Source organism: Oryctolagus cuniculus, chromosome 21 (assembly GCF_964237555.1).
Source record: "Oryctolagus cuniculus chromosome 21, mOryCun1.1, whole genome shotgun sequence".
NCBI classification, from domain to species: domain Eukaryota; kingdom Metazoa; phylum Chordata; class Mammalia; order Lagomorpha; family Leporidae; genus Oryctolagus; species Oryctolagus cuniculus.
The window spans coordinates 8,219,338-8,231,483 of record NC_091452.1 but is presented as its reverse complement, the minus strand read 5'-3'; the positions used below and the strand labels follow the sequence as shown (position 1 = coordinate 8,231,483).

The following is a 12,146-nucleotide window of genomic DNA, read 5'->3' as shown; positions in this document are numbered from 1 at the left end:
TGCACCTGGAAGGAAGCAGTTGATAACACAAGTACTAGCTTGGAATTCAGGCTCCTGGTTTCAGACTGGCCCAGCCCTGACTGTTGGGGGCATTTGGGGAGTGACAACAGCAGATAGAAGATCTCTGTCTCTCCTGTGTCTAGAATGAATTTAATTTAGAATTTACATATGGAATGTAGTTTTGTGTGTGTGTGTGTGTTTTTTGTGTGCGTGTTTTTTTTGTTTTTTGTTTTTTGTTTTTTTTTGACAGAGTGGACAGTGAGAGAGAGAGAGAAAGGTCTTCCTTTTGCCATTGGTTCACCCTCCAATGGCTGCAGCGGCCAGGGCACCGCGCTGATCCGAAGGCAGGAGCCAGGTGCTTCTCCTGGTCTCCCATGGGGTGCAGGGCCCAAGCACTTGGGCCATCCTCCACTGCACTCCCTGGCCACAGCAGAGAGCTGACCTGGAAGAGGGGCAACCGGGACAGAATCTGGAGCCCCGACCAGGACTAGAACCCGGTGTGCCGGCGCTGCAAGGCGGAGGATTAGCCTATTGAGCCGCGGCGCCGGCCTGGAATGTAGTTTTAACAGGATCCATATAAGTAGTTTTTGTTACCCCTTCCATAAAAATGTACTCGTTGCTGAAAAATAGAAAAGTGTGGAAAATAAGACATTTTTCTCATATCCTTCAACTCAAAAATGGTTTCTTAATTGAACAATATCTATAGTAAGAATACAGTTAGTGTTTAGAATTGAAAAGACAGTTGGCAGGCTTTTTGAAAGGAATGGTGATCTCATTTAAAGAAAAGAAAAAAAAGAGAGATCATTTGTGCCAGGACTACATGTGACTCTTGACCTGTCCCAGAGGGTAGTATTTTGGTCCAGGCCAGCTTTCACTTTTATAGAAGAGTGAAGAGAGTAGGGGATAAACAGTATCTTCTTTGAGGTTAGATTAAGGATATATGGCTTAATTATAAGTATTGTTAGCCTTTAAGTTTAGGACCAGATGCTAGATCTAATCTTTTAAGTTATAAGAAAAGGAAAACCTTTTCTCTAAACTTAAAGAGCCAATGCAATAAAACAGACTAAATGTTACATTACTCAGTATCATATAATATTTCCTAATGCCTAAGAGCTAACAGAAGCCATGGCTTTAGTAGAGGCCTTTAATTCTACAACACACCTAATGCTTTGCCTATATTGTTCATAACTTGTTTTGCTTCCTCCTTGTCAGAAAACAGTGCTAGCAGCATCTAGCATTTGAGGAAGATACTAGTACAGATCAAAAAGGAGTGAAGTGACCTTTTCAGTGACATAACCTTCAACTCTGGAGTTTGTGGAGGGAAGGCCAGTGATTCACATGAAGTCTGTAAGTTACAGAAGTTCCCAAGCCACAGTTGAACCAGAATAGATTAATTCTGCATTACGTCTTTGGTATTTAAACAGAAGAGCTGTAGATAGAGCATTTTTTTTTTAAAGGTTGATTTTGTATCTTTGCCTTCACACTTGTTTTCCTGATTCTCATTTCAGCAGTTTTTACTGTTAAAGCAGCTGCCCAGGATAATCTGGGAATTATCTGTAGTTAATGAAGTATTCTGGACAAAAGGTGTGTGTATAAATACACTTTAATTTGCTGAAGTCATTTTATATTTACTAAGCTAGCAAGGAATAGCTAGGTACTGTGTTCGAAATTCTAAAACATTAAAAGGACTATCATGTATTCCTGCTTTGAATCCTTTTTGAGTTTTTTTATTTATATAAAGGGAACAGATTTCATATGTATAGTTTTAAAAGTATATTGATACCTCCCATGTTCCCTCCCTTGTCCTCCTCATTTTTCTTTTAATTTTTACAGTGATATGCTTTCAATTTTTATAATCACAAGTTTAACCCCTCCACTAAATAAAGAATTCAATAAGTAGTAAGTACGAACACCATGTTTCCTCAAGAGTATAGACAATATAATCAAATCTCAAAATGTTAATCTAGTTTATATATATTACTTTTTTTGGTATTCTGTACATTAGTTACCACATATCAGGGAAAACATGTGATATTTGTCTTTTTGAGACTGATTTATTTCACTAAGCATAATGGTCTGCAGTTGCATCCATTTTGTTGCAAAAAGATAGGGTTTCATTCTTGTTTACAACTGAGTAATATTGTGTGTGTGTGTGTGTGTGTGTGTGTGTGTGTGACAGTCAGCTTGGTGTTGACCAGTGGAACAGACTGGAGACCCCAGAAATTAATCCACGCCTCCACAACCCACTAATCTTTGACAAATGAGCTAACGTCACTCCCTGGGGAAAGGACAGTCTCTTCAGCAAATGATGTTGGGAAAGGCTGGCGCCAAGGCCCACTGGGCTAATCCTCCGTCTGCGGCGCCGGCACTCTGGGTTCTAGTCCCGGTTGGGGCGTCGGATTCTGCCCCGGTTGCTCCTCTTCCAGTCCGGCTCTCTGCTGTGGCCCGGGAAGGCAGCGGAGGATGGCCCTGCACCCGCATGGGAGACCAGGAGGAAGCACCTGGCTTCTGGCTTCAGATCAGTGCAGTGCGCCGGCTGCAGCAGCCATTTGGGGGCTGAACCAGCGGAAGGAAGACCTTTCTGTCTCTCTCTCTCTCACTGTCTAACTCTGCCTGTCAATAAATACATAAATAAATAAATAGAAACTCAACAACAGGGGCCTGTGTCGTGGTAAAGCGGGTAAAACCTTTGGGATGCTAGTTTGTGTCCCAGCTGCTCCACTTCGATTCAGCTCCCTACTAAAGTGCCTGAGAAAGCAGCACAAGGTGGCCCCGGTGCTTGGGTTCCTGCACCCACGTGGGAGACCTGGATGGAGCTGCAGGCTCCTGCCTTTGGTCTGACCCAGCCCTAGCCGTTGAGGCCATTTGGGGAGTGAACCAGGGGATGTAAGACCTCTCTCTCTTCCTTTCTCTCTGTGACTCTGCCTTTCAAGTAATAAAATAAATCTTAAAAACAAAATAAAGAAAGAAACTCAAGAACAACAAATGAGCAATCCGGTTAAGAAATGGAATATAAGAATAGGAACATAAGCAGACGTTTTTCAAGTGATGAAATGCAGATAGCCAACAGACACAGGAAAAGGTTGCTCAGGATCACTAGCCATCAGGGAAATGCAAATAAAGAGCACAGAGAGGTTCCACCTCACCCCCGTTATAATGGCCATCACCCAAAAATCAAAAAACAACAAATGCTGATGAGGATATGAGTTAAAAGGTATGTTAATAAACTGTTGGTGGGAATGTAAACTAGTACCACTGTTATGGAAGACAGTATGGAGATTCCTCAGAAATCTGAAAATAGATCTACCACATGACCCAGCCACTTCACTTCTGGAAATTTACCCAAAGGAAATAAAAATAGTATATGAGGGGCCGGTGCTGTGGTGCAGCAGGTTAAAGCCCTGGCCTGAAGCACCAGCATCCCATATGGGCGCCGGTTCTAGTCCTGGCTGCTCCTCTTCTGATCTAGCTCTCTGCAATGGCCTGGGAAGGCAGTGGAGGATGGCTCAAGTCCTTGGGCCCCTGCACCCACGTGGGAGACCCAGAGGAGGCTCCTGGCTTCGGATTGGGGTTGCGGCCATCTGGAGAGTGAACCAGCGGATGGAAGACCTCTCTCTGTGTCTTTATGTCTCTCTGTATCTCTGTCTTTCAAATAAATAAAAATAAATCTTTAAAAAATAGTATATGAAAGTTATCTGTACCTCTATGTTTATATGTTTATAGCAGCTCAACTCACAATAGCTAAGGTACAGAATCAACCCAGATGTCAATTAACTGATGACTGGATAAAGAGATTGTGATATATATACACACAGTGTTATGCTACTCAGCCATCAAAAAAGAAAGAAATCCTGTCTTTTTTTTTTTTTTTTTTAATTTGAGAAGTAGAGTTACAGACAGTGAGAGGGAGAGACAGAAAAGTCTTCCTTCTGTTGGCTCACTCCCCAGATGGCCGCAACAGCCGGAGCTGTGCCAGTCTGAAGCCAGGAGCCAGGTGCCTCTTCCCAGTCTCCCATGCGGATGCAGGGGCCCAAGGACCTGGGTCATCCTCTACTGCTCTCCCAGGCCACAGCAGAGAGCCGGATTGGGAGTGGAGCAACCAGGACTAGAACCGGCGCCGCAGGCGGAGGATTAACCTACTGTGCCACGGTGCCAGCCCCCCCCCCTTTTTTAAGATTTTATTTAAAAGGCCAGAAGGGGTTGACCTGCCATCTGCTGATTCATTCCCCAAATGGGCACAATAGCAAGGGCTTGGCCAGGCCAAAGCCAGGAGCCTGGAACTCCATCCAGGTTTCCCATGTGGGTGCAGGGCCGTCTTCTGCTGCGATCCCAGGTACATTAGCGTGGAGCAGGTGGGACTGAAACCAGTGCTCATAAGGGATGCCAACATCAGAGGCAGCAGCTTAACCTGCTGTCCACAGTGCTGTCCCCATCTTCTTTTTGAGTTTTCTAACTGTTCTGGACATTTTTTAACAGAATTTGAATTTTGCTTATATAGGTTTGAGGTTCGCACATTTTAGTATTTAAAAAAAGTATTTATGAGACAGTCCCCCATCTTGTGGTTCACTTGTCAGATGCTGACAGCACTGCGGTCTCTCAGGATCTGCATTAGCAGGAAGCTGGAATCAGGAGCAGGAGCTGGGTATTAAGCCCAGCTTGTCAATGTCTTAACTACTAGGTTGAATGCTCACTGTGTTTTCACACATTTTATTACAGGATTGAACTTTTATTTCCATCCTTTCGGCTTCATGGCCTCAGCTTTTGAATTAACTCTTCTGTTTAGAGATCTTGACTTCTCTGAAGAATCAAAGCCTCTGGTTTCATTGCAGTTAATGCAAAGTGGTTGCTTTGGGGAAACTGCTTGCAAAGGGAATAGATCCCTTGCTTGTTAGAGCAGGAACGAGTCATCACCTGTATAATTTCACCTCTAGAGAACCAAAAGGACTGTTAGTCACTGCAGATTGCACTTTTTCTGAATAACTGTACTGTTTGTCCTTTTTGAGATAATTGTTTGCAGATACAACATTTCACAGTCCTGAATCACAGGGGAGTGTTGTTATATGCCCAGATAGTTGAGGTTTAAGAAATATTGATTTAAGTGTGATGTGTTCCGTATGATAGAGAATTTAATAGTTTATACTTGGATTTCATTTTTGTCTAGTTGTAATGCTTCATGTTGTGATGCTTCCAGACAAAGTTGCTTCTGAGAGGCCTAGATCATCGTGTTGGAAGAAGAGTCTCGGTGGCAGTAGCACTGCAGTGAGCACTGCCCAACTGGTTACTCTTCCGGTGCATCCTTGTGGCTGCGGATGTCTGTGAAGCAGCTCTCCCTGTCCTCTGTCCTCGTAATGCGGAGAGTCTCCTGCTGTTCCTGTTGTTCAGCTTTGGGCTCTAGCCAGATTCCTACTTGGTTTATTTTCTGGAGTTTGTTTCTTTCTTTCTTTCTTTCTTTCTTTCTTTCTTTTTAAGATTTATTTTATTTATTTGAAAACAGAGTTACAAAGAGAGGTAGAGACAGAGAGAGGTCTTCCATCCGCTGCTTCACTTCCCAAATGACCACAATGGCCAGAGCTGCGCCGATCTGAAGCCAGGAGCAGGAGCCTCTTCTGGATCTCGCATGCAGGTACAGGGGCCCAAGCACTTGGGCCACTTACACTGCTTTCCCAGGCCATACAGAGAGCTGGATGGAAAGTGGAGCAGCCGGGACTAGAACCAGCGCCCATATGCGATGCCAGTGCTTCAGGCCAGGGCTTTAACGCACTGTGCCACAGTCTGGCCCCTCTAGTTTCAGTTCACCATCAAGTACTCATCCTAGTAGACTGGATATGTGTTTCACTGGTGGAAAGACAATCTGTGAAACCACCTGTTCATTGGAGTGTGAAACGCTGCATAAAATGTCTTAGGATCATCGTAGATACGAACAGTGGAGGCAAGCATTTGGCCTAGCAGCTAAGACACCTGTGGTCAATACCTGACTCCAGCTTCCTGCTAAGGCAGACCCTGAGAGGCAGTGGTGATGGCTCAGATGATTAGGTTCCTGCTACCCATGTGGGAGACCTGGATTGAGTTCCTGACGTCAGTCCCACTCAGCTAGGGTCATTGTGGGCATTTGGGGAATGAAATAGCAGATTAGAGCTCTCTGTCTCTGCCTCTCAAATAAATATATTTTTTAACAGGTTTATTCCCTGCATTTTATCTTTGGGTATTTGATATTTGAAATTCTACCAAATTCTGTATTAAGTTTTTGGATAAAATAATATTGCCAAGTTTCTCTTCATTGAAGCCTCTATTAAAATTGAAATTTAGGGGCTGGCATTGTGGCATAGCCAGTAAATCTGCTTGAGAGAGCAGCATCCCATATTGGCGCTGGTTTGTGTCCTGACTGCTGCACCTCCTATCGGCTTCCTGCTAGTGGCCTGGGAAAAGCAGCAGAAGATGACCGAAGTGTATGGGGCCCTGCCACCCATGTGGGAGACCTGGGTAAAGCTTCTGGTTTGGGCCTGGTCCATCCCTAGCTGTTGCAACCATCTGGGGAGTGAACCAGCAGATCTCTCTCTGTCTCTCCCTCTCTCTCGGTAACTCTGACTTTCAAATAAGTAAATAAATATTGTTTAAAAATTGTGGAATCTTTAAAATGCCACCTTGCCAACTACACACAGCCACCTGAGTGTGTAGTACTTATTCTCCAGGTAACACATTTTGCTTAGTTTTGCTGTTTGCGTGGTAAGTAATTGCATGTCAGTGTGAAGATGAATGTAGTAGGAGAGATTTGAGAAGGACCACAACATGCTGATGACTGATCATGGAGGACAGTGCGCAAGCAAAAACTCATTTTTATTTGATAACAACTGTGGCAAAGACAAAGCTGTTAACTAGAAAAATGAAAATTTGTTGTTAATTTAGGACTTTACTCTTTGTGAAAAGCCACATTTAAATAATGGGAAATATACCTTTTTCCACTGTTTACTTTAGAAAATCAGTCTATTAAAAACTTATATCAAATAGTCATAAATATTTCTAGTTGGTCATTTCCCACTTCATAAAACTGACATTTGTACTTACATGATGCAGCTTACAGAATTTTCCATGCCCTCTGGTCTCTCCTCGGCCTTTTGCTCAGCAATCTCAGATACGTAACCATCATCTTAATCTAATAACAGTCGTAATTGGATTTGGGGTCAAAGGGAACGCTTAAGCTGTACATGTGCTCACAGAATGTTATTAATGGAGGCGTAAGGTGATTACAGTGAATTAGAGGAAATAACTTCTGTATTCAGTGCAAACTCTTTGTCTTGGCATTCAGAGCCTTTCAGGCTATTAACTCAGTCCCCCTTTCAGCTTCACCCCTCTTCCTCTCTAGAGAGTATACTACTGTGACAAAAAACTGGATACTTGACTGTAGCTTAAACTTAGTTATATCTACAATTATAATTTGATGCCTAGAATAAGATACAGTTCATAATGAGCTAATTTGTAAGAAGTTTTCATTCCTGAGATAGGATCAGCATCCTCTTTCCTCCATCCCCCAACACTCTCTCTCCCTCCCTCCCTCCCTCCCCCCCCCCCCCGCCCCCCATAAGGTGATGGACTCCCTGTACCTTCCCTGAACATCTCTGGGTTATCAAAAGATCCAGCCTGGCTTGCCTTGTCAGTCACGGGCCGGCGCCGCGGCTCACTAGGCTAATCCTCCGCCTCGCGGCGCCGGCACACCGGGTTCTAGTCCCGGTCAGGGCACCGGATTCTGTCCCGGTTGCCCCTCTTCCAGGCCAGCTCTCTGCTGTGGCCAGGGAGTGCAGTGGAGGATGGCCCAGGTGCTTGGGCCCTGCACCCCATGGGAGACCAGGAAAAGCACCTGGCTCCTGGCTCCTGCCATCGGATCGGCGCGGTGTGCCGGCCGCAGCGCGCTGACCGCGGCGGCCATTGGAGGGTGAACCAACGGCAAAGGAAGACCTTTCTCTCTGTCTCTCTCTCACTGTCCACTCTGCCTGTCAAAAAAAAAATAAATAAAAAAAAAAAAGATCCAGCCTGGCTTGCCTTGTCAGTCACAGACTCATAGTTCGTGACATCATATAGAACATTTCCACAGAGATGCCCTCTTGGCATCTAAACATCTCAGTATCTTCCGAGGGTATATCCATACCCTTTCCAACTGTAGAATTGTCTATCTAATCACTGTTCTGTTCTTTCTTTCCTTTTTTTTTTTTTTTAAGATTTATTTATTTTAGAGGCAGAGAGAAAGAGAGCGAGGTCTTCTCTCCACTGATTAATTCCCCACATGGCCGCAGTGGCTGGAGCTGAGTCGATCTGAAGCCAGGAGCCAGTAGCTTCCTCTGGGTCTCCCATGCAGGTGCCGGGGCCCAAGCACTTGGGCCATCTTCTTCTGCTTTCCCAGGCCATAACAGAGAGCTGGATCAGAAGTGGAGCAGCCAGGACTCAAACCAGCACCCATATAGGATGTTGGCACTGCAGGCTGCAGCTTTACCCACTATGCCACAACACGTCTGCTAGTCACTATTCTTTCTTCTTCCCCAAATTGTCACTTGTATCTGGAAACCTTGATGACTTTGTTATCTTTAGCAGCACTGTTCCCTAGAAACACATTGTAAACTACATGTGTAATATAAATTTCCTCGTAGCTACATTAAAAGTAAATCAAATTGATATGATTCACTTTAATTAATAAATTTTATATTTAATTTATTTACTTAACCTAGCAATCTGAACTGTTTTGATGTATTTAATGTAGAACTATTACAGAGATGTATTACTATTTTTGCTGGTGGTGGTACTAAGTTTTTTGGAATCTGGAGTATATTTTACACTTTGCCTTTCAGACTCAGCAGTCACATGGGGCAGTGGCTCCCGTGTTAGGAATTCTGTAGCATGAAGTCTGAAGTTCTTGGGCTGGCATTCTAGGCCCCCTACAGTTTCATCTACTGCCCTGTGTTTTTCAGCTTCTTCCTGCTCACCCAAGACCAGCAACACCTAGTTGTCTGCCATTCATTTCCTCTCATTACCCACCCTTCCTCACCTGTGGAAGTCAGACACTGCAGGGTCCTTTGCAGAGTAGGCTCACGGGGTCCTGCAGGCACTGAGCTCTCTGGGCCCTCCGGTAGCAGCATTTGTGGCAGCTGTGTGTGTGAGAGCAGCAGACTGACCTTCCACTAACAGATGAGCTGCTCAGAGGCAGGCTGTCCCGTCAGCCCTCCTGCTTCCTAGCACAGTGCACAGTGCGGTGGTGTCGTGTGGGCTCCAGTTGTCCTTAGGGATAGCCTTACCTGTTGCTTTTTGATAGGTGCCGTGCTGACTGACATCTTTGGGGTCTCAAGCAATCTGTCTTAACAGTTACTTTCTTATCTTAGGAAAGGTTTTCTGAAGGAAATTTCCCTTTATGTCTAGATTGGTTTTACTGTGTAAAAGGTGTTCTTGCTCTTTGTGGCATAATGCTTTTGCTTATGCAAGGCAGGACATACTAATTTCCATGTAGATGTTTGTTTATTTTCAACTACTTGGAAAGCAGAGTGACAGGAAAACAACCTCAAATGAATCAAAGTAGGTTTCAGATACACATGTGCTAGCTTGTTCTGGTTTTAGCCTGATTCTGATTCCAAATATGACTCTTCCCATTGTGTAACTTGTTCTTCGTAAAGTACAGCTGTATACCCAAGGACTTCTTTCCCTACATGTATATTGAAAGTGTTATGTGTTTCCTGAACTTCTTCCTCACTGAAGAGATTTGGCAAATGGAGTTTTGCCCAGGATCCTTTGCCCATGCAAAAAGCAAACAGGTGCCGGAAAGGTTGTGCTCTATTCTGGGAGAAATCTGATTAACGCTGAAGGGCCGTGTCGGGTCAGACTCAGTCTGCTGACAGATCATTTAATGTGTGCCAATCTCAACTCTAAATGCTATCTCAGATTTTAATGGTTTTCCCTGTGAAGGGCATTATAGATGAAACCAGTTTGTATTTAAAGTTAATTGTGGCTTTTGGACCAGAGACCAGTTAAAAAGAAATTCTTTCCTCAAGCATGCAGTAGTTTGAGAAGAATAAATGATTCATCAGATGGTGTTGCAAGGGCCATAATTGTATTCTGTGTTTTAACATGAATTGTGGGGTTTGAACATGTGTCATAATCTTACCCCTAGTGAAAGAAGATTCCTCAAAAGACGTTTCTGTCAAACTATCTTAATTCTTTTAATGCTTTCCTAAATTTCCTTCCAGCTGCTTGAAAAAACAGAATAAAATGTAAAATTCCTGGTAAGGTAGAGCCCTAGTAATCTATGCTACTTCTCATTCTGTCACTCTCTGGTCCCCACCCTGGAACTTGTACGTTTCACACATCCTGTTAGAAAGAAAATTCCTCTAACTAGTTTAGTAGAGTTTATCTGAGCAAAGCAAAACAAAAATGACTGCAAATTGAGCAGTTCCCAGAAAGCAGTGTAGGTTCTGAGAACTCTAACAATGTGGTCAGATGGCCTTTATAGGAAAACAGAAGTAAGGTACAGAAAACAACTGTTAGCCAATAATACCTAGTCAGTCAACCAGTCAGTTAGTTACAGCTTAACTAATTGTTTACAGCCAAATCAGTTAACTGGCTGTAGTGTCTCCTGCAACCAGTGAAAGCTCAGTTACTATAAGTAACTTTGGTCATAGGGCTCTGTGCTAGGTGCCCAGTCCAAATCTGTGCCTTCTTCAAAAACTGAGCAACCCCAGAAGTCTGTCCACCTCTGACCACGTGGCCAGTGCCTCAAGACTGAAACGCACCGCTCACTTGTCCTGCTTCTGCTCTTGCTCTCCACTAGCAACAAAGGATCATTTTCTTGTGTGTGTGTTTTTTTTTAAAGATTTTATCATTTTGAATCTTTTAAAAAAAGATTTATTTATTTGAATGGCAGAGTTAGAGGCAGAGAGAGAGGTCTTCCATCCACTGGTTCACTCCCCAACTGGCCGCAACGGCAGGAGCTGAACCAGTCCGAAGCCAGGAGCCAGGAGCTTCTTCCAGGTTTCCCATGCAGGTGCAGGGACCCAAGGTCTTGGACTGTCTTCTACTGCTTTCCCAGGCCATAGCAGAGAGCTGGATTGGAAGTGGAGCAGCTGGGACTTAAACTGGCGCCCATATGGGATGCTGGCGCTGCAGGCAGCAGCTTTACCAGCTGTGCCACAGCACTGGCCCCCATTTTCCTTTTTAAACTTGATCATCGCTTATTTAAACTTTGTGTTATAGAAAAGTTCAAATATAGATCAAAGTAGAGAGGTGTGTATACCTTGAATTCCATTCCATCTATGCCAGTCTTTGATCTGCTCCATCACTCTGTCCTCACTCTGTTATTTTAACAAAATCCTGACTTCATATCATTTTAATCAGCCAATTTGGAATTTCCCCAATGTGAAATTTTGCCTAGAGGCTGATTCCATAACGTGGGAAAAGTTGCTACCCATAGTGGTGATAAATTACTTGCCACCCTCCTTATCTTCCAATTCCGTTTCCTTTTTTCAAGATGTATTTTCTTTCTGTTTGATAACTGCCTTTTCCAGAAAAATAGTTTTCACGTGTCTGCTTCATGTTAAACCTGTATCATGGATGTATATATACTGGTACTCTTTTATACCAAATATATTCTTAAAAGATGTACATGAAAGTCGAATGTACAAAAAGATAAAATCTTTATATAAAGATGATGCTTTGTGTGCAAGTGTTTTTTGTTTTTTAATGATTTATTTATTTGTTTGAAAGGCACAGAGGCAGACAGCGAGAGTGAGAGTGTAAGAGAGAGAGAGAGAGAGGTCTTTCATCTGCTGGTTCACTCCCCAGATGGCTGCAGTGGCCGAAGCTGCGCCGATCCAAAGCCAGGAGCCAGGAGCTTCTTCTGGGTCTCCCACATGGGTGCAGGGGCCCAAGGACATGGGCCATCTTCTTCTGCTTCCCCAGGCCATAGCAGAGAGCTGAATTGGAAAAGGAGCAGCCCATATGGGATGACTGCATCACAGGCGATGGTTTTACCTACAGCCCCAAATTCATGCATTTTTTTAAAAGATTTATTTATTTATTTATTTTAAAGGCAGAGGCAGAAGGTTTTCCATCCACAGGTTCACTCCCCAAGTGGCTGCAGCAGCCACAGCTAGGCTGATCCGAAGCCAGGAACCAGG

The 12,146-nt window shown here is 43.9% G+C and overlaps 2 protein-coding genes across 3 annotated transcripts in view; one reads left to right on the top strand and one right to left on the bottom strand.

The window, feature by feature from the left end:
• PPTC7 (protein phosphatase targeting COQ7) overlaps positions 1–12,146 on the top strand; it is a 61,022-nt gene that overhangs the window by 22,807 nt on the left and 26,069 nt on the right. The window lies entirely within an intron of this gene.
• RAD9B (RAD9 checkpoint clamp component B) overlaps positions 2,019–12,146 on the bottom strand; it is a 77,279-nt gene continuing 67,151 nt past the window's right edge. The window contains exon 12 of the mRNA XM_051826768.2: positions 2,019–11,942. The gene's annotated coding sequence lies outside the window, so the exon portion shown is untranslated. The remainder of the gene's footprint in view (positions 11,943–12,146) is intronic.